Consider the following 22,949-nt stretch of genomic DNA (forward strand, 5'->3'; position numbering starts at 1 on the left):
AGCGTATACAGAGCCGTTGTCATACCCACACTCCTGTTTGGCTCCGAATCATGGGTCCTCTACCGGCACCACCTACGGCTCCTAGAACACTTCCACCAGCGTTGTCTCCGCTCCATCCTCAACATCCATTGGAGCGCTTTCATCCCTAACGTCGAAGTACTCGAGATGGCAGAGGTCGACAGCATCGAGTCCACGCTGCTGAAGATCCAGCTGCGCTGGATGGGTCATGTCTCCAGAATGGAGGACCATCGCCTTCCCAAGATCGTGTTATATGGCGAGCTCTCCACTGGCCACCGTGACAGAGGTGCACCAAAGAAAAGGTACAAGGACTGCCTAAAGAAATCTCTTGGTGCCTGCCACATTGACCACCGCCAGTGGGCTGATAACGCCTCAAACCGTGCATCTTGGCACCTCACAGTTTGGCGGGCAGCAACCTCCTTTGAAGAAGACCGCAGAGCCCACCTCACTGACAAAAGGCAAAGGAGGAAAAATCCAACACCCAACCCCAACCAACCAATTTTCCCCTGCAACCGCTGCAACCGTGTCTGCCTGTCCCGCATCGGACTTGTCAGCCACAAACGAGCCTGCAGCTGACGTGGACTTTTTACCCCCTCCATAAATCTTCGTCCGTGAAGCCAAGCCAAAGAAAAGTCTAGCTGGAATACCCCAGCAAGATTGCAATGAACTTATTAACTGTTTTTCTTTGGCCGAACAATTTTGACATTTTCTTAGTTTTTCCATTATTTTTGAATATTTTTTTGTTCACTTCATGTTTTTGTTTTAAAGTGCTTGACTATGAGAGGTATTTAAAGGCTGTTACATTGAACGGAAATTCCTGCCTCTATTTTGTTTGAGAGACAGGATCTCTGCAGTACACCACTAGTTGTCAGACTCTTGCTACTTGACGCATCCGTGGAGAGTGAATGGAATAAGCCCTCTACCCTGGGGCCACATAAGCAGGGTCTGCAGTCAACAATTCCAACCAATGCAATTTGTCCACCATGTTGTGGCCTGGTCATTTTTTCCTCAATGCTGAAGAGCAGTTTTGAGAAAAGGCTCGATGTTGCCACTGGCCCATAGAACTGTTACTTTTCATGCAATGTAATTTTTTTTTAAAAACTGAAGATAGCCTTGATAGTCACTAGAATGTCTGAATCTTTTTCATGGTTTCTGAGTAGGAATGCCCAGTTCTTGTAAAAATCGTTCAATTTCATAAAAGAGCTGAGTTTAACATAATTTTGTCAAATTTATTAAAATTATGCAGTATTATAAAGTACAGAGAGGACAGGGAGTAACTTTGAACAGTCTAATAATCAGCACAGCTGATAAAGCAACTGCCTCACAGTTCCAGTAATCTTGGTTCAATCTGCACTGAAGTGCTTTATATTTTCCAGTAATCATATGGATTTCCTCTCGGTGTTTCAGTTTTCTGCCACATCCCAATGATGTGTGGATTGGTTGGTTAATTAGTCACTGTCAATTGTCCCTAGTGCATAGGTGAGTGATCGAACCTGAGGGGAAGAAGAAAATGGGAGTAGGTCTAATTAGTAGCACCATCAAAAGAATAATTGCTGGATGCATGACAGAATATCATAAAATCCGCTCCGCACAAAATTGGAAGAAGCTGAGAAGGCAGTGAATACAACTCAGTACATAACGCAAACTTCCCTCCCCTCCACGGACTCCATCGACATCTTCCACTGCCAACGAAAGACAGCCAACATACTGAAGGACCCATCATCCTCTTCTTGCTCCTCATCAGAGAGAAAGCTCAAGATTGTGAAAGCACGCACTGACAGGCAAAGACCATTTCTAGCTTGCACCCTACAACCTCAGTGAAACCTACAACAGTGCCTTTGCTTGGTATTAATTGATCTTTCTTTTCATTGTAAATCTGTATTATGTACATTGTGCTCTTCACAAGGCCGAATGAATGATACAGCTCATCTGTTAGACTGCTCACAGAAGAACCCTTCTCAAAAAAAACCAAATTAAATTTGGTATATGATTGCTTGCTTGAATATCAATTCAAACTCAGCAGGCTTTCTATTTCCTGGAATTCTAACCAATCTTTATCTCTTAACAAACATAACTAAAACAGTGTGGCTCCAAAGCTAAAGCATTACTGGCTGTGGGGCCTTACCTGGAAGAAATTGGCTGCAACATTTCATGTGCTAGAATAGTGATTACGATTTGAAAATAAACAATTGGATGTGTTCTAAAGTTATAAAAGTAGTAGATAAATACAGTATTAGAAATATACTTTAACCATTCAATTCACTCTATCAACCACCATTTACATTATTTTTTATTAATCCTTTTTAATTCTCCTCACATATAATAACCCTCCACCCAGTTTGCAGCACTCTCCTGCATAGGGCAATTTATGGTGAGCAAATAACCTACCAACCCACTTTCACAGCTATATCATAAACTCCACCCAGATAACACCCAAGTGCAGAATTGAATACAAGCCTCTACTAGCTTTGCCACTGTGTTACCCGTTAATCCAAAATACACTAAGCCCCTGATATCCAGAATTCAAGCAACCGACACCTTCGAACAACTGGCAAAAAAAAAATCAAGGAAACACCTGTAACCAGTTCCCACCTTGTGATCAACATAAACAAATAGAGATTCCATTTTGAAGGACATTATTTTGGACAAATTTCTCTCCTAACCATTACCATGCTGAGAGAAAGACAACCAGGCAAGAGTAAATGTGTAGTGTTTACCTTTAAGCAGAAGATGGACATGTATAAGAGACTGGAAAAAGATGAAAATCATAGCGTGCTTATGGAGGAATTTAATGTTGGCTCATTAACTATGTACAACATAAAAGCCCTGTCGGAAAATTAAACAGTTTTATATGAAGTCCGACACCACTAAAAGTGTTGAGTGAATTCACACTCTTCATACCTCCAAGTTACTCAACCAGGCACCTTTTGATGGTTTTGTTTGAAAAGCTCAGAGGGTTGGTTGCATATCAAGACCCATGTTGCATGAAAAAGGAAAGGAGTTCCAAGAGAAGATAAATCTTAAGGCACGGTGTTCTTTTTCAAATGTTTGGCTTAGCAGATTCAAGATTCGTCATGGTATTTGTATAGTAGACTTGTCTGATTAGCAGAAGTCAGTAGATCATGAAGTAGCAGATATGTTTTATTCAGACATTGGAAGAGTAAGTCTCAAGCAATGGAAAAATACACTGATCTGGCATCTACCAATCCCCAGAGGTGCTGGATATCAGGGGTTTACTGTAAATAACATAATATGTACTACAAAAAAATTCTTCTATCCTTTCATCATTGCACTTTGATTGATAAAACCTATTCAAATTTCACTGTAGTGATAGCTATTGCGATTGAAAGCAAACCACAGGTTGGTGTGAGTTTCAGTTTCAACAGACTTTATTTGAATGTCCGCGCATGCTTTTAAGGACAGGCGAAAGCCCTGCCCCGCATTGGCATTGACATCACCGCACTGCCGAAAAGCGCGCGCTGTAGCCAAGGCCACGATGCACTCCCAAAACCCGACGGCGCCATTTTAATGCGGTTGCCCCGCTATCATGGCCGTGACCTGCGGGACTGGTTTGCCTGCGTATTAATGTGCATTGCCACACAACTCCCCCAGATCCGGTGTTAGTGTCTCACCGCTTTTGGCGGCTGTCCCTGTTTTTCTGGCTGAGCCGTAACCACTGGTTGGCTAGGGTCTAACTGTACCGCTTTTAGCCTGTCCGCTGTAAACAGTTCCTCTCCGCCCCCAATGACCAAGGTGAATGTCTTGCCTGCCCATTTCAGGATTTTGTAGGAGCCTTCGAAGGGCTGTTGGAGCGGGCCACAAACATAAAGTCCATGGTGGCCAAGTCCTTAGGAATACACGCTGGCCAGATGGTGGGACAATGGTGGGGGGGGGGGGTACCAACAAGGCCAACTTGTCCCGCAAGTCCATTAGCAGCATCTGTGTACCGGTGTTGGAGTCTGCGCCTGGGCAGAGGAACTCACTGGATATGGAAAGGGGTGCACCGTAAACCAGCTCCACGGAGGATGCTTGCATCATCCTTGGGGGCCATCCTGATACCCAACAGGACCCAGGGGAGCTCGTCCGTCCAGTTTGGACCATCCAGTCATGCCATGTGAGCCGATTTGAGGTGGTGGTGGAATTGTTCCATGAGCCCATTTGCCTGGGGGTGGTAGGCGGTGGTTTGGTGCAGCTTTATTCCTAGGAGGGCCGCGAGTTGTGTCCAGAGGGCAGATGTAAACTGGGTCCCCCGTTGCTGGTTATGTGCGCTGGAACTCGGAACCTCGCGATCTAATGGGTGAGAGGACTCTGGCACAGGACTCATCGCAATTGTCTCTGATGGGAATGGCTTCCGGCCACCTCGTCATGCGGTCAACCACCATAATCAGGTAACAAGCATCCCTGGACTCCGGCAGGGGCCCACAATATCTATGTGGATGTGCTCAAAATGCTTCACTGGGGGGGTCGAAATGCTGCACCGGGGACTTTACGTGGTGGTGGATTTTGGAGGTCTGGCATTTGGTGCAGTTGCACGCCATCTGAGCAGCCTGATTCTTGAGGCCATGACAAACAAATTGCTCCACCACCATGTGCATCAAAGCTTTGATGGATGGATGTGCCAGGTCATGGACCATTTTAAAGGCTGGCTGCCTCCACTGTTACGGCACTACCGGACGCAGTGTGCCAGTGGAGATATCGCATAGCAGTGTGTCAGGGCTATCTGGCAGCTTGAGGTCCTCGAGGCGGAGGTCAGTGATGGCGGTGCGGAATGGTTGCATCTCACTATCCCCCTTTTGCGCCTGTGATAGTCGAGCATAGTCAAGGCCGTGGGCTAACGTGTGGATTGTGGGTCACGAGAGTGCTTCTGCCACGACATTGTCTTTGCTGGCTAAGTGCCGGATGAACTTAGTGAACTCGGAGATGTAGGAGAGATGTCTTTGCTGGCACGCTGACCAGGGGTCCTTAGCCATGGTGAGGGCTTGGGTTAGGGGCTTGTGGTCTGTAAAGACCATAATGGCCTGCCCCCCAGGAAGTACCGGAAGTGCCTGATCACGAGGTAAAGGGCTAGGAGCTCCCTGTTGATGGTGCTATATTTGAGTTCTGGGGGTGGGGTGCAGGTGCCAGGTGAAGATTGCCAGGGATCTCCAGAAGATTAGAACAAAATAAGGAACTAATTTCCTACAGCTGCAAGCAAACAATGAGAAGCTGGAGGGACACAGCAGGTCAGGCAGCATCCATGAAGTGAAATGGTTAGTCAACTTTAACTGACCATTTCTTTCCTTGGATGCTGCTTGGCCTATTGAGTCCTTCCTGCTTCTTGTTGTTTGCTCAAGGTAACAGCATGTGCAATTTCTTGTATCTGCTATTGCAGAGTAATGCATCTGGATTCTTTTCTTAAGACTAGAATGACCATCTTAAAATATTTAATTGATCAGAGAGATCTTGTCTGGATTTGAAAATGTAGGTCTTACCAGATGAACCAATTTATTTATTTCATTTAATTATATGATATGAGTGTTACAGCCAAGGCCAGTGGTTTTTACTCATCACTAATTGTCCAGGATGTGTTTACTTAATCCGTGGTAATCTGTGTGATTAAGGCACACAAAGGATTTCTTGGATGTTTGATAGTGTCCAACCTGAACACTAGGAAGTGGTCAGGTTCCTGTGCTCCCCCTATTTCTATCTGGTGTAAGTACCAGAGGATCGAAGAGCTACTAGTAAAGAAGTCCCGGTAAATTGCTGCAATTCATCTTGCGGACAATACCCATGTTCATGCTTGGATGTGATGAATCTTTAAGATGAATGATGGGGTGCTGACCAAGGATGTGGATGCCTTGCCATTATTAGTGTTGTAAGAATCTCTTGCAGCAGAATACTGCTCCAGTACCCATCAGCGACCCTCTATTTCTGATGTTGAATGACCTGTTGAGATCATCCATCAGTGTTTTTCGTTCTAGATTCCACCATTTGTGGTCTCCTGTGTTTCCTTTATCAGTGGTATAGGACAGGCAGCATTGTAAACTATGGTAGTACAAAATTACCATGACAATTTAATTATAAATTAAAATCAAGTGAATGGATAACACTGTAGCTAGGTGTGATCTTACCCACTTTGGTCTTCTCTATTAGGACTTACTTCCACGAGTTCTATGGGTTCTGAGCTGAGTAATGTGGCCATACTGCTGTGGATGAGCCATAATAATCCTGTCAGGGATAGTTTGGAAGATGGCGTACCTCTTCTCTTTACATGGGTTTCTTTGTATTTCTGATGAATTAGCAATGCTCTAAATCATAGATTCTCAAGGTGGAGCGCATTCCCCACCAGTGGGGCATGGAAATATCTTGCTGGGGTGTGGGGCTGAAGAATATTTTAGTGGGGTGTAGGAATATTTTGGGAAATAATTAAAAAGTTGGTTTGAAAAAATAAACTTATGTTGGTGTGAAAGATATGACTTGGTAACACTATCAGTACAGCACAATTGTGGTAACTTCCAAGTACAATCACTTTGTTCTTTTTATTTTCATAACGTGTTTTTGCTCTACAGATGTTTCTCTTATTTGAACTGTTGTTATCCTTGGTTAACATTATAATTATTTTTTTCTGACCAGTTTTATTATCATCCATTCCAAATTATCTCATTGGTGACTAGGATTCAAAATTATTTCAACAATCATGTCCCCTTTACTTTTTTCAGTCAGTCATGAGTGAGATCTGTATCTGTATGAATCTTTGTGTGCTAGCGTATTAATGGGGGGGGGCAGGAGGGGGTTCGCCCCAGGTGCTAGCCTGAGGTGGACGTCAAAAATCAGAAAAAAATAAGAACCCCAGATAGTAAAGCATGAGGCTAGTGCAGTTTTGATGCACTCTCTGTGAGATAAAATGTCAGAAACTGTGCTAGTGTTTTTTTTTTCAATTCTTTTTTTAGGGTCAGTATTGATTCTTTGATTCGATCATTACTTTTATTACATTATTCAAATCTAAGACATAATAAAATATTGATTAATCTATTTCAGGGAGCTCACACTATTGTATATTCAAAATGAGCAGACCAAGCATGCAAAAGTTCGTCAGTTTTCAGTGGAGTTCTTAAAGTTAGGTGAACGTGCACCTTTTTGCCTATCTTGCCAACAGATTTTGAAAAATGAATTAATGAAAGCAAGCTGTCTTGAAGCTCATTTGAGGGTAAAACATCAATTCGAAGTTGAAATATTATAAGTCACTGAAAGAGAAGTTTGAAAATAGATCAAAAATCACTTCATTATTTGCTGCGCAAACTACAGCCCTGAATTGCACCCTTGAAGTTAACAATAACATTTCTCTGCTGATAGTAAAACATGAGAAGAATCATACGGTTGGGGAGGAACAGATTAAACCCACAATATCATTGTTTTTCAAAACAGTTCTTCAAAAGGATGACGAAGATGCCTGAGCAATGCCATTGAGTAATAGTACTGTCTGCAACAGAATAGATGACATAGGTCAAGAGGTTGAAAAACAGCTTATTGAGAAGTTGAAATCACGAACGTTCTTAATACAACTGGATGAATCTACCATACAGGATAGAGGCTCTGTTATTGGCATACGTGAGATATATTGATCAGGAAGAGTTTCAAGAAGAGACGTTGTTTTGTGAATCATTAGAAACAATCACTACTGCAGTTGATATCTACAGCAAGCTCAAAAATTATTTGGATGAAAATGAAATACCAAAATAAAACAGTGTACCTTGTGCTGCAGATAGTGCACCTGCTATGATGGGTGAAAAAACAGAATGTTTAAATTTAATGAAGGATGAAAATCCAAATATGTTGGTTGTGCATTGTGTTATCCACCGAGAAAACTTAATTGCCAAGAAAGTTTCCCCTGTTCTACACAAGATACTAGATTCTGTAATCAAGTGTATCAATGCCATCAAAGCTAATGCCAAATGTGAACTTCTGTTTAAGCAATTATGTGTCAATAAAAATGCAGAACATGTGAGATTATTGCTTCACACTGAAGTAAGGTGGTTGTCAAAGGGAAACTGCTTCAAAAGGTTTATGGAACTGTTTGATCTCCTCAAGGAGTTTTTGAAGGACAAACGTGAAATAAAGCTCTTTCTAACAACAGATGGCAAAGCTTATGTGAGTTACTTAATGGGCATTTTAAAGAAATTAAGTACATTGAACAAGCAACTCCAAGTAGCAAATATGATGCTCGTTGATGCAAAGACAAAGATATTTGGATTCACAAGACTTCTAGAATTATGCCTGTAGAGCTCGTCGAAAGAACCAAAGACTTGTTGATCCAAACCAAGGCTTTTATTAGCAAAAGACAGGAGCTCTTCACAGGTGGCCGATCAGTCCGGAATGATTCAACCTGGCTAGGGACACAGCCCTTTAAGGCCCAGACAGTAGGTGTGGCTAAGCTCTCAGCCAATCGCTGTAAGCACATTACATACTCTAGATACTGTAACTATATGTCACGTCTCCAGAATGGAGGACCATCGCCTTCCCAAGATCGTATTATATGGCGAGCTCTCCACTGGCCACCGTGACAGAGGTGCACCAAAGAAAAGGTACAAGGACTGCCTAAAGAAATCTCTTGGTGCCTGCCACATTGACCACATTGGGCTGATAACGCCTCAAACCGTGCATCTTGGCGCCTCACAGTTTGGCGGGCAGCAGCCTCCTTTGAAGAAGACCGCAGAGCCCACCTCACTGACAAAAGGCAAAGGAGGAAAAACCCAACACCCAACCCCAACCAACCAATTTTCCCTTGCAACCGCTGCAATCGTGTCTGCCTGTCCCGCATCGGACTGGTCAGCCACAAACGAGCCTGCAGCTGACGTGGACTTTTTACCCCCTCCATAAATCTTCGTCCGCGAAGCCAAGCCAAAGAAAGATACATTGGTGATAGGTCTGTACTATCACAATGCCAAAGGAATATTTCTGCAATAAATTTCAGTCAATTCCATTGGTTGAATAAGTGTGAGGTAACTAATGCTGCTGCAAAGGTCATTGTTGACCATTTGAAAATGTTGATTACTGAGTTCAATAATAGATTTTGTGATTTAAAGGCCATGGCTTTTCCCTCTGGGTTAACTCAGCCATTGCTGGTGGACTTAGCTGAAGTTCCAGTCCAATGCCAAGAGGAGTTATCAGAGTTGCAACATGATGAATCTATGAAAACTCTGTTCAAAATGAAAGGAACCATGATATGACTGTCTAACGAGATCGAAAAGAAATACCCAAACTCGACTACTTTAGCAAGGGATACATTTTCCAACATCTTACTTAGTAGAATGTGGCTTTAGTACTGTTAGTGATTTGCTTCAAGCTAAGTGAAACCGACTAGAAATTACAAAAAATTGAGATTTAAGGTTGAAACTAGCAAAATTAGTCCCTCAAATCAAATAAAAATCTGCAGCCAGTGTCAGGGGAAAATTCCGACTGAAGTGACAATTGCTGAATGTGTGTTTGAGATGGTTGACATAGTAGTTGAATACAAAATATGTGTTCCAATGTATTCCTGACATTAATTGCTATGAAATACACGTGCAGTAAATGATCTAACTAAAACTTGTTTTGTATATGTAACTTTTTACCGCTAATGGTGGGCATACTTTTTTTTGAAAAATTAAAGTGGGGCCTAGGGCAAAAAAGGTTGAGAACCACTGCTCTAAATGCTTGATTTTAAGCAATCACAGCTGAGAGATTCCCACAAGTCAGTTGGGAACATCTTTAAATCTTTCCCCTGTCAGCTTGTTTCTTGTCATGATGTTGGATAGAATGTCTATTTCAGGAGTGGCATCGGGCATGTATGTAGTGGCCCATCCATTGGAGCAGGCTGATGTAAATGGGGAAGTTAACTTGAGAGAGGACACTGACATGGGTTCCCTTATCCTGCCAACGGATTTGAATAATTTTGTAAAGAAAACTTGTGGTATGTGTCCATTACTTTGAGGTGCCTGCTGTAGGAGGCTGTGTCTCTGAAGCATACAGGAGGGCTGAGGTCATCACATTACATCTAGTAAAATGAAAAGGGTCCTCTTTGTAAGTAGTCCTGCAAGTGGCGTGCATAAAGTAGTGCAGAGTAGAAGAGCAAGTGCACATGTTACAGTGAAAAAATCAATTTGAAAAATTAACAAGGGCAGTGCAAGACCACTGTTTTGGCTGGAAGAAAGAAACTGACTTTGAACCTGTTGGTTCATGATTTCACAATCTTGAGCCTTCTTCCTGATGGGAGGAGGGGGAAGAGGAGGTTCTTCAGGATGTTGGCTACCTTTTCTGGACTGCAGGAGTTAGAAGATATAGATAATTCACGGAAGGAAGGTACATTTGTGTGATATTCAAGGCTGCATCCACCACCTTCTGCAGTACACATTGAATTAAATTTAAATAGAGGTTATTTATACAAAAAATAGATCATAAAATTTAAAAATGCTTATCATGCATGAATCAAAATGGTAATTATAACCAGTGCAGATGGGTCTTTTGTGCTGTTGGTATTTTAAATCTAGACATATAGCACCATTACAGGCCCTTCCGACCCAAAAGCTCATGCGATCAAAATAACCCACTTAATCTAAACCTCCTGTACATCTTGAAGGGTGAAAGGAAACCACAGCAGCCGGAGGAAACCCACGCAGACATCGGGAGAACGTACAAACTCTTTACAGAGAGTGTTGGATTTGAATCTGGTCACTGGTGCTGTAATAACGTTGCGCTAATTGCTTCGCTAACCTTGCTACCCTAATTGTTTATGATTAGACAACAGACTCTCCAAGGCAAATAGCGCCTTTGGAAGACTACACAAAAGAGTCTGGAAAAACAACCAACTGAAAAACCTCACAAAGATTAGCGTATACAGAGCTGTTGTCATACCCACACTCCTGTTCGGGTCCGAATCATGGGTCCTCTACCGGCATCACCTACGGCTCCTAGAACGCTTCCACCAGCGTTGTCTCCGCTCCATCCTCAAAATTCATTGGAGCGACTTCATCCCTAACATCGAAGTACTCGAGATGGCAGAGGCCGACAGCATCGAGTCCACGCTGCTGAAGATCCAGCTGCGCTGGGTGGGTCATGTCTCCAGAATGGAGGACCATCGCCTTCCCAAGATCGTGTTATATGGCGAGCTCTCCACTGGCCACCGTGACAGAGGTGCACCAAAGAAGAGGTACAAGGACTGCCTAAAGAAATCTCTTGGTGCCTGCCACATTGACCACCGCCAGTGGGCTGATATCGCCTCAAACCGTGCATCTTGGCGCCTCACAGTTCGCCGGGCAGCAACCTCCTTTGAAGAAGACCGCAGAGCCCATCTCACTGACAAAAGACAAAGGAGGAAAAACCCAACACCCAACCCCAACCCACCAATTTTCCCCTGCAACCGTGTCTGCCTGTCCCGCATCGGACTTGTCAGCCACAATCGAGCCTGCAGCTGATGTGGACTTTTACCCCCTCCATAAATCTTCGTCCGCGAAGCCAAGCCAAAGAAAGAAAGAAGAAAAAAGTGTAGTTTCAAGAGCCTGATAGCAATTGGAAATAAACTGTTTTTGAACATAGGAGTTCCTTATTTTCATGGTTCTGTACTTTCTACCTAAAGATAGCAGTGAGAAGACGTTGTGACCAGGGTGATGCCTTATGACATTGGCTACCTTCTTGAGGCAGCACCTCATGTAGACGTTTTCAGTGAATGGTTGATCAGAGCTTGTGTTGCATCTGTCTATATTTGCTTCCATTTGCATTCTTGGACACTCAAATTACTAAAGCAGTCAGTGATGCAACCAGTATACTTTCCACAATGTACCTGTGGATGTTTGATAGAGTATTGAATGACATGCCAAATCTCTTCACACTTCTTATAAATTAGGGTCTTTGGTATGCTTTCTTCACAGTTGCCTCAGTGTGCTGGCTCCAGGAGAGGTCACTGAAAATATGAACTCTCAGGAACTTGAAGGTACAAACCATCTCCGCCTCCTTTCCACCAATGTGGATATATGTGTGGTCCCTTGGCCTTTCCTTCCTAAACATTACAATAAGCTCCTTGGACTTGGTGACATTGAGAGCAAAATTATTGTTCTGGCACCATCCAACCAAATTCTCAATCTCTATCCTGTATTCAGACTCATCATGTCAGTGAGTTTATAGATTATGTTGAAGTTGAACTTGGCTACACAGTCATAAATATACAGGGGGAATAGAGAAGGGGAATAAGCTTGCAACCTTGGGGTGTCCCATTTTTGATGGTTAGCAGGTAGGAGGTGACATTGCTAATCCACACAGATTGGGGTCCACTGATGAGGAAGCCAAGGATCCAGTTGCAGAAGGATAAACAGAGTCCTAGATCCTTTCATTTGGTCATCGGTTTTGCTGGTCTGATGGAGTTGAACGACACGATGTAGTTAATGAACAACTGCATGACTTAGGTGTTCTTGTGGTCCAGATGATCTAATGCAGACTGGAGGACCAGCAAGGGAGAGGAGAGGAGAGGAGAGAAGAGAAAAGGAGAGAGGAGAAGGACAGAAAAGAAAAGAGTCCGGGGCAGGTAAGAAAACTTTTAAAAAAAGTCTCTTACCAGGGTCTGCGGGGAGGAGTCGGCGTCGAAGGCGGCCATTGGTCGAGCGAACGTACAGGAGAGTGTGTAGGGGTTAATTGGTAAAGGGCCAATAAATAAGAGGGACAGCGAGCGGCCCAGCGAGTGAGTGGCCCAGTGAAGGAGTGGGACTTCCAGGCTTTGGCTCATCAGGCTTCGGCGAAAGCAGGTGGAGAGAAAGCTAAGATAGTCTTTATTACTACTTCATTGGGGTAAGGGATGAGTGTTAAGGCTGTGTTTTGTCGGGAGTGCCAGATGTGGGAGGTCCTGGAGTCTTCCAGACTCCCGGATGTCCATATCTGCACTAGGTGTGTCGAGCTGCAGATTCTCAGGGACCGTGTTAGGGAACTAGAGCTGCAGCTTGATGACCTCAGGCTGGTTAGGGAAACAGAGGAAGTCATAGACAGGAGTTACAGCCAAGTGGTCACGCCAGGGCCACGGAAGGATGAAAGGTGGGTAACTGTTAGGAGAGGGGCAAAAAATCGTAAGGTGCCAGAGAGGAGCCCTGTGAATGTAACCCTCAGCAATAAGTACGCCTCTTTGAGCACTGTTGAGGGGGACATCATGGTTGGGGGGAGCGACAGTGGCTGTGCCTCTGGCACGAGGTCGGCCCCTGTAGCTCAGAAAGGGAGGGAAAGGAAGAGGAGGGCAATTGTGGTAGGAGACTCCATAGTTAAGAGGACGGTTAGGGGATTCTGCGGTCGCAGCAAGGAGAACCGAATGGTGGTTTGCCTCCCTGGTGCCAGGGTCCGGGATGTTGCTGCTCGTGTCCCGGATATCCTAAAGTGGGAGGGACAGGAGCCAGAGGTCGTGATACATGTAGGTACCAATGACATAGGAAGAAATAGAGAGGAGGTCCTAAAAAGTGAGTACAGGCAGTTAGGTAGGGAGTTAAAAAGAAGGACCGCAAAGGGGATAATCTCTGGATTACTCCCTGTGCCACATGACAGTGTGAATAGAAATAGAATGAGGTGGAGGATTAACACGTGGCTGAAGGGGTGGAGTAAGGGGCAGGGTTTTAAGTTTCTGGATAACTGGGACCTTTTTTGGGGGAGATGTGACCTGTACAGTAAGGACGGGTTACACTTAAATCCCAGGGGGACCAGAATCCTGGCAGAGGTATTTGCTAGGGCTACTCAGGATCCTTTAAACTAGAATGGTTGGGGGGAGGGAACAAAATAGTACAGAGCAGTAAGGAGAAGGTTAGAATGCAAACAAAGAAAGTTTGTAGTAAGTATTTGAATATGGATGGGCAGGTGATAGAGAAGGGAAATGCTCTGGAAGAAGATGAAGGGCAATTGGCAGGAAAAGTAAATAATGTTGTTATTAAAGATGAGGGAAAACAGGGATTAAAAATTGGGAAATCTCTGAAATTCATATATTTTAATGCCAGGAGTATTGTAAAAAAGGTGGATGAGCTGAAGGTGTGGATTGATACTTGGAAGTATGATGTGGTAGCGATTAGTGAGACATGGTTGCAGGAGGGATGTGATTGGCAGCTGAATATCCCTGGGTTTCGTTGTTTTAGGTGTGATAGAGTCGGAGGGGCAAGAGGAGGTGGGGTTGCATTGCTTGTCAGGGAAAATATTACAGCGGTGCCTAGGAAGGATAGATTAGAGGGCACATCCACGGAGGCTATTTGGGTGGAACTGGGGAGTAGGAAAGGAGAGGTTACACTTGTAGGGGTGTATTATAGACCACCCGGAGGGGACCGAGACCTAGAGGAGCAAATCTGTAGGGTGATAGTAGATATTTGTGATAGGCACAGGGTTGTAATTATGGGAGATTTTAATTTTCCACATATAGATTGGGAAACACATTCTGTGAAAGGACTGGATGGGTTAGAGTTTGTGAAATGTGTGCAAGATAGTTTTTTACAACAATATGTAGAGGTACCAACCAGAGAAGGAGCAGTGTTAGATCTACTGTTGGCAAATGGGATGGGTCAAGTGACGGAGGTTAGTGTTGGCGAGCACTTTGGGTCCAGTGATCATAATGCCATCAGCTTCAATGTCATTATGGAAAGAGAGAAGTCAGGGCCAAGGGTTGAGGTTTTTGATTGGGGAAAAGCTAGATTTGAGGAGATGCGAAAGGACTTGCAGGGTGTGCATTGGGACAATTTGTTTTATGGGCAGGATGTAGTAAAGATGGAAGTCTTTTAAAGATCAGATTTTGAGAGTGCAAAAGCTTTATGTTCCTGTTAGGTTAAAAGGAGGGGCAAAAGGTTTGAGAGAGCCGTGGTTTTCAAGGAATATTGGAAACTTGGTTCGAAGAAAAAGGGAGGCATACATTAGATATAAGAAGCATGGAGTTAAGGGGATGTTTGAAAGATACATTGAATGTAAGAGGAATCTTAAGAGAGGAATTAGGAAAGCTAAAAGAAGGTACGAGGAAACTATGGCAAGCAGGGTGAAAACTAATCCAAAAGAGTTCTACAAATATGTTAATGGTAAAAGGAAAGCTAGAGACAAAATTGGTCCCTTAGAGAATCAGAGCGGAAAACTGTGTGTGGAGCCTAGAGAAATGGGGGAGATATTGAACAGTTTCTTTTCTTCGGTATTCACTAAGGAGAAGGATATTGGGAGATGTGATATAAAAAAAAGCAAATTGGGTAAATATGGGGAATATAGAGATTATAAAAGATGTAGTTTTAGGGCTTTTGAAGAATATAAAGGTGGATAAGTCTCCGGGACCAGACGGGATCTTCCCCAGGACATTGAGGGAAGTGAAGGAGGAAATAGCAGAGGCTCTGGCGGTAATTTTCCAAATGTCATTAGATATGGGGATAGTGCCGGAGGATTGGCGCATTGCGCATGTGGTTCCGTTATTTAAAAAGGGTTCAAGGAGGAAGCCTGGCAACTATCGGCCTGTAGGTTTGACGTCTGTGGTAGGTAAATTAATGGAGAAAATTCTTAGAGATAGTACTTATAAACATCTGGATAGACAGGGTCTGATCAGGAGCACTCAACATGGATTTGTGGGAGGAAGGTCATGTTTGACCAATCTGATTGAATTTTTTGAAGAGGTGACTAGGAATGTGGATGAGGGTAGCGCAGTGGATGTTGTCTATATGGACTTCAGTAAGGCCTTCGATAAGGTACCACATGAAAGGTTAGTTAAGAAGGTGCAGTCTTTAGGTATAAATTTTGAGATAGTCAAATGGATTGAACATTGGCTGAAAGGGAGAGGCCAGAGAGTGGTAGTGGATAATTGTCTGTCAGGTTGGAGGCCGGTGACCAGTGGTGTGCCTCAAGGATCTGTATTGGGCCCATTGTTGTTCGTTATATACATTAATGATCTAGATGATGGGGTGGTAAATTGGATTAGTAAATATGCAGACGATACTAAGATAGGTGGAATAGTGGATATTGAAGAAGGTTTTCAAGGATTGCAGAGGGATTTGGGCTGCTTAGAAAAGTGGGCTGAAAAATGGCAGATGGAATTTAATGCTGATAAGTGTGAGGTGCTTCATTTTGGTAAGAAGAATCAGAACAGGACATACGTGGTAAATGGGAGAGCATTGATGAATACAGAAGAGCAGAAAGATTTAAGAGTAATGGTACATCGTTCCCTGAAGGTAGAAACTCGCGTGAATAGGGTGGTGAAGAAGGGTTTTAGTATGCTGGCCTTTATCAATCATTGCATGGAATATAGGAGTTGGGAGGTGATGTTGAGACTGTATAAGACGTTGGTGCGGCCTAATTTGGAGTTCTGTGTGCAGTTCTGGTCGCCTAATTATAGGAAGGATAGAAACAGAGTGGAGAGAGTGCAGAGAAGGTTTACCAGAATGTTACCTGGGTTTAAGCATCTAGAGTATAGGGAGAGATTGGACAGATTAGGTCTTTATTCTTTGGAGCGTAGAAGGTTGAGAGGGGATTTGATAGAAGTATTTAAGATTATGAAAGGGATCGACAGAGTGGATGTGGATAGACTATTTCCGTTAAGAGGAGGAAAGATTAAAACAAGAGGACATGAGTTAAGAATTAAGGGGCAGAGGTTTAGAGGTAACATGAGGGGGAACTTCTTTACTCAGAGAGTGGTAGACGTGTGGAATGAGCTTCCGGGAGAAATAGTGGCGGCGGAGTCAATTGTATTATTTAAGAAAAGGTTGGACAGGTATATGGATGAGAAGAAGATGGAGGGTTATGGGCATTGTGCAGGGAGGTGGGACTAGAAAGGGGTGTTTGGTTCGGTGCGGACTAGAAGGGCCTAATGGCCTGTTTCCGTGCTGTAAATTGTTATGTTATGTTATGTTAAGATTGCATATGCCATTGACTTGTTGTGGCAATAGGCAAATTAAAGTGGGTCCCGGTCTTTCCTGAGACAGGTATTGATCTACTCCATAATCATCCTCTCACAACACTTCATCACAGGAGCACAAGTACCACCGGCCAATAGTTGTTGAGGCAGGCCACCCTGCTGTTCTTGGCCCTAATATAGTGGATATCCTTTCGAAGCAGGTGGGAAACCTCTGACTGTTGTAGAAAAAGTTTGAAAATGTCTACAAAAACTCCAGCCAGGTGATTCACATATTCTGGGCTGGCCTGGACCCCTTTCAAGATTCACCTTCCAGAATCTGGGAGCAGGGAATAGCTGGGGATGAGTGGGATCATAAGGGTGCATCATCAGTTTTCCCTTTTGAAGCTTGTCTGGAAGAGATGTATTGCAATTAATGATACTTCCTTGTCTTGCTTTATCTGACCTTGGGCAAAGCAGATCCGGTATCACACTGTGATGCATCCAGCAAGGATATTTTCAATGGTGTGCCTGTAAAAAAATTGTTAGGAGATTTGGAAGCCATGCCTCTAGATCTGAAACTTCGATATTTAAATGTTCTTTTCCTCAGATGCCAAAGATTATGCTGGCACATTGTAGATGGCAAATTTATCACTGGGGTGTAGTGGTTAGCACACACCGTTACAGCGCCAGTGGTCAGAATCAGGGTTTGAATCCCACGCTGTCTATAAGAATTTTGTACGTTCTCCCCATGTCTGCGTGGGTTTCCCCTGGGGACTCCAGTCCAGTTTCCTCCCACCTCCAGAAACTTACCTGGGGTTGCAGGGTAATTAGGTGGCACTGATTCGTGGGCCAAAATAGCCTCTTACCGTGCTGTACATTTAAGTTTCATCATTCTTCCTTGAATGAGAAGTAGCTTGGAAGAGGAGCGGTTTGTCCTTTCCAGGGTCCAGTCATTGACTTTTAATTTTGTAGAATGATGTCGTATAGTTGAAGCAGTTTGTAAAGGGACATACATTTTGCAAGGTGTACGTCATTCTCTTGTGTGCTTCAGTGAATAGAACCTTGGAGCTCAGCTTCCAATTGTGCATATGCATGTATCATCTACACATTGCATCAAGATGATTGAAAGTCAGGGTGATCTCAGTTCTGAAATGGAGGCAGAAAAGACCTAAACAAACACAGAAAATAAACTAATTTCTGAACATGAAAAGTAAAAAAAAACAAATGGACTTTGTGATTCATGTTCAAAAATTATTAAACCACATGGACAAAGGGCCGAGGGTGCTGTAGGCTTCCTGATCAGATTGGAGGTTTGGATCTGGAGCTTGGGTGGCTGATGGATCAAACAAGGACAGGGACCTGTGTGGCTGCAGGAGGGCTGGAGGCGAATCCACGAACACTCAGAGTCTCTAAAGAGATTCTCTTTTGTTTCCCTTTCACTGTAAACTGGTACTCTGCATCCTTTTGCACTCACCACCAGGCATCCCGGGGAGAGGGACGCCTATTCTCCACCGGTGATGTCGGAGTGACGCATCAAGCGATGGCAGACCCATCCTCCCAGAATTCTGTGCAGCAGAGAAACCTCTTCATGAGTGCTCCGGCATACTGCCCTTTCTCTGTTGCACAGAATCTGGGAGGGCAGATCCACTATTGCATGCTCGTTTACTCTCTCTATCTTGCTCTCTGTGCAACTTGCCCATGGCCTTAATAAATTGTGTGCCTATGTGTTTTATTGCTGCTACCACTTTCCCACAGTCCTTTATAAATGTAAAAAGGTTTATATAGGCTGGCACAACAACAGGGGCTGAAGGGCTCATAATATGCTGTACATAATGCTTAATTGTGTGATAATTAGGCATGATTAATTTTGTTTAAATACAAAATCATAATACATTGATCAGGATTTAGTAAATTGAATACAAATTTTATACTGTATTTTTAATCTTTTGTTTCCTTCACAGTCCTGCACTCATGCAAAAACATCATGAACCTTTCACACTGGGTTAAGTGGCACGCAGATGTCAGATGACCCCGGGGATGATACACCCTACCTAGGCGGTCCATATCCAAGGTGATTTGATGCCTGCGTGCCGATTCGTGAGAGTTCACACTGGTCCTTTAACCAATATATTGGCTGTTAATAGGGTAAGGCATCAGTGTGAAAGGGGCTAAAACAACATCCAAAATTGAACACAGTAAAACTCAATTAACAGCAGTACCTGTGTGCAACAAAGAATCAAGAACCATACCATGTGGTACACTCATTGGAGGGATGTAGGCTATAAATTAGAACCTTTTAGGAATTAATTTAGGAAATCCTCTTATCTGCAAAGGAATGTATTCGTTTGGATTCACTTCTGCAGATACCAATTGATGCTCAGTTAACTGTTCATTTTATCTCTGGTAACTGAAAGAGTTTTGTGAACTAAATTATGGGAAAGCATTGTAAGCATTATGGAGCCATCTGTGAAGCCCAGGCAACTCACCCTGATTGTCCTGGTGACTTCAACCATGTCAACTTAAAAGCAGTCCTCTCGATGTGCAAGGCTTTTCTCCCACTCCCATCTTGGATACTCAGACCACATTTCCATCCTGTTGATCCCTGCTTACAGGCAGTAAAATGTAGTAAATTTGTAAAATTTAGTAAAATGACTCAAACCAATTTACAGAGAGATCAGAACCTGGCCCGAGGAAGCCACAACAGCACTGCAGGCATGCCTTGTAACCACAGACTGGAGTCTATTCGGGGAGGTGGCCACATCAACATCAATGAGTATACAAGCACAATGACTAGCTACATAGACAAATGTATGGAGGATGTCATGTGATCAAACACTACACAGCCAGGGCAAATATGAAACCATGGCTAGACACAAAGGTTTGAGCATTACTCAGAGCTCTTGATGCTGCTTTCAAGTCGGGAGAGAAGATGACATTAAGATCAGCAAGGCTGAACTCTCCCATGCAATCAGGAAGGCAAAGTGTTCTGTCCATGAATTACTTACTTTCTTCATATGTTAAAATTAATAAATAAAGTTTCGAAAAAAAAAAGGAAGGCAAAGTGTGTGTATGCTCAGAGAAACCACAGACACCTGCGTGACATCAACAAATCATAACAAGTCACCCTTCAGGGTCAGCATCAATGATGCCTCCCTTCCTGACAGGTTGAACACTTTCTGTGCGTGATTTGATGTGAAAAACAAGGTGACATCAAAGAACTCTGAAGAACAGGCAGCTGGCATGGTGGTGGCTGAGGTGATGAAGATCCTATCCAGGATTAACCCACACAATGCAGCAGGTCCAGATAACATACCTGGTCAGGTACCTCACACTGATAAAATTACACAATTCAAAGCCAGAAAGCTTGGAAATGTGCTTTAGGTGTGGTGTCGAGGTAGGAATCTTTGTCCACTCCACCTGTACAAGGGTGAGATCCTTCTGGGAAAACCTGAAAAAAAATAAAGGTGGATTTTCAACAGGATCCAGAGTTGTACCTTTTAGGGGACATTGGAGAAGTACAGTTTAGATGGTCCAAATACCAAATTCAGCTTGTGAAGGTCACCTTACCAGTAGCCAGGAAGTGTATAGCGGTACATGGGAGTCTGACTCCTGGCTAAATATTGCACGATGGAATATGGAAATACAGTTGCATTCCCCTGGAGAAATTCAGCTACAATTTACGGAAGAGATACGACACATTCGTTGAAGTGTGGCAACTGTTTCTGAGGCACATAGGTGCACAGATATAATTTACAACCCCTTGCACCCCAAATAAGAGGCAAAAAAACGATCCATCCCAGTAGTTAAAGGATTAAGAATATGAAATGGGGAATGTGGCACAGATGACATGTGATTTTTTTCCCCTACCTGTTTTTTGAGGTCCTCCAGCTTTGAGGAGGATTTAGGTGGTTTTGTATGTCTGTATTTTTGTATATTTGTATTTTGGTATTTGTATAATTTAAGGGATAGGGAGGAGAGGGTGTAAGGAGGGGGAAATAAGAACTCTGTTAACCATATTACGTGGAAAGAGAATGTAAAATGGATTTGCATGAAAAATCAAAAATAAAATATTTTAAAAAACATAACTGTTCAGGTGCTGAAGGTCTGTGTGACCCAATAGAAGGAGGTTGTAATGGACCTCTATAACATCTCACTGTAGCAGTCCACTGCCCTGCAGGATTCAAGGCAGTCACCATCATCCCAGTGCCCAATGTTAACCGGACTACCCCTGGTACCTAGCACCTATGGGGATTGTGGGGTTAGGTAGATGCTGGATAAGTGAATTTTCAGTTGTTTGAGATTGTGTACTGAATGATAGGTGAATGAACTTCAAAGTGCGCAAATTTTAAATTTGAGTGTTTTTTACCTATTTATTTTCAGCATTTTTTTGTTGCTGGTTGCATGAGGCTGCCAGTTGCTTAAAATGCGTATAACAAGGGTTTTACTATATATTTATTTTGATTACTTACGTATGGGATCATTATGTGCTGTGTATTGTGTATTTTTGTATTTGGATCATGGTCTTTTTCATTGCATTGTACATGTACAATTGGATGATAGTAATTTTGAGCTTGAACTAAGGCATTGAGGGGAAAGTATGTAAAAGGATAGCTCACATCACAAAGAGCACCAAGTTCTGTTTTCCAGTGATGTTACCTGGGGCTGATCCCAAAGGAAACTGCTTGCTATTCTCAACAATACACAACGTGTTGGAGGAACTCAACAGATCCATGGAAAGAATTGACATTTTGAACTGGAACCCTTCCATTTCTTGGTATTCCTGATGAAGGGTCCGGCTCAAAACATCTACTGTCTATTTCTTTCCATGGATGCTAGCTGACCTGCTAAGTTTCCCAGCACTGTGTATTGTTCAAGTTTTCCAACATCTGCAGACATTCTTGTTTCCCTCTGCTTGCTATTCTTTCAGGACTTTCGAAGGACTCAAATGAATACAGCAGTATGTGACTGGATCACATTTTAATCTCCACCACCCCACCCCCTCCAAAGGATGGAAGCATTCATGATGTATTACTAACAGACAGGCCCTCTTTAGAGCACAACTGATTTTCTTCATGATGTCAGACTATTTACTCTGCATTCCAGCACCCTGCTAAGTTTCTGGTTCACCCTTTTTAGACTGGATAACACATTTTACACAAATGAAATGCTAAGAATCCTAGAATCAGAAAATAATTCAGACAAAATCATTCAATCCCTTGTGCCTATACCAGCTCTTTGAAATATTTGCCTAATTAGTCCCATTCCCTTACTCTTTCCCTTGGCCTTGCTAATGTTATCCAATTCCCTTTAGAAATTTACTGTTGAGTTGTTTCTATCACCCTTTCAGGCACAATACAACAGAACACAATCTTTCTGTAAAGAAGAACTGACTATGTTGCCTTTGGACCTTTGGCTAATTATCTTTAGTCTATGATAGCTTTCCTTATTCTATCATATTCTTCATAATTTTGGACTCCACCTTCTCTGAGTGAAGGAGGCTAATCCTTGCTGCTCCAGTCACAAATCAAAAGTGCATTAATTTTTCACAAAATCTCTCCACTTTCTACAAGGACTTCATATCCTACCTAATGTTGGTATCCAGTGGTAGTTTATGAAATTACTCATGCTTCAGGATTTTATTCTGCAGCTCTCATAAGTCAACAACTCAAGGTGTTTTAGCTACCTTCTCAAATCATTATGGGACCAACAACGCCAATAAAATTACACCATTGAAATAATGGTGTAGAGAACAAAACACAGCATAAGTCGACTGTGAGCTGAACCAACAGAATTCTTTAATGGAACCTTCGCAGGACTTTAAATAAATACAGTTGGTGCGCTATCGCCATCACCTGATCCTGGAAGTCATGCACCTCCCAGAGTCCTTTGTCCTCCCCGAGTCCTTTGTCCTCCCCAGCCACCGGGAACTCCTGATCCCATGGGCACCTGCAACCATGGATGCCGGTTCAATAATGGAGTGATGTGGTTCACCACATGACCCCCCCGCAGAACTGGAGTTCAGAGGTGACACCACATTCTCGCTAATACGACTAGAACAGGCTGGAAGATGCCCTCTGTGCCAGGGGCATGTCCGGTGGGTATCCCTGCAAAG

General features: G+C 43.2%; 1 long non-coding RNA gene across 2 annotated transcripts; it reads right to left on the minus strand.

Annotated features, from left to right (window-relative positions):
* Positions 1–1,266: 1,266 nt before the first annotated feature.
* Positions 1,267–22,609, minus strand: LOC138753802 (uncharacterized). Of its 2 annotated transcripts, none has more exons than XR_011351439.1 (5): positions 22,521–22,609; positions 20,151–20,285; positions 19,324–19,439; positions 17,704–18,005; positions 1,267–1,511 (listed from the first exon to the last, which is right to left on the minus strand). It is a non-coding gene; the product is annotated as an uncharacterized lncRNA (long non-coding RNA). The 2 variants fall into 2 exon arrangements; XR_011351441.1 differs by lacking the exon at positions 22,521–22,609 and adding an exon at positions 22,423–22,479.
* Positions 22,610–22,949: the final 340 nt, after the last annotated feature.

Source organism: Narcine bancroftii, chromosome 1 (genome assembly GCF_036971445.1).
Source record: "Narcine bancroftii isolate sNarBan1 chromosome 1, sNarBan1.hap1, whole genome shotgun sequence".
NCBI classification, from domain to species: Eukaryota; Metazoa; Chordata; class Chondrichthyes; order Torpediniformes; family Narcinidae; genus Narcine; species Narcine bancroftii.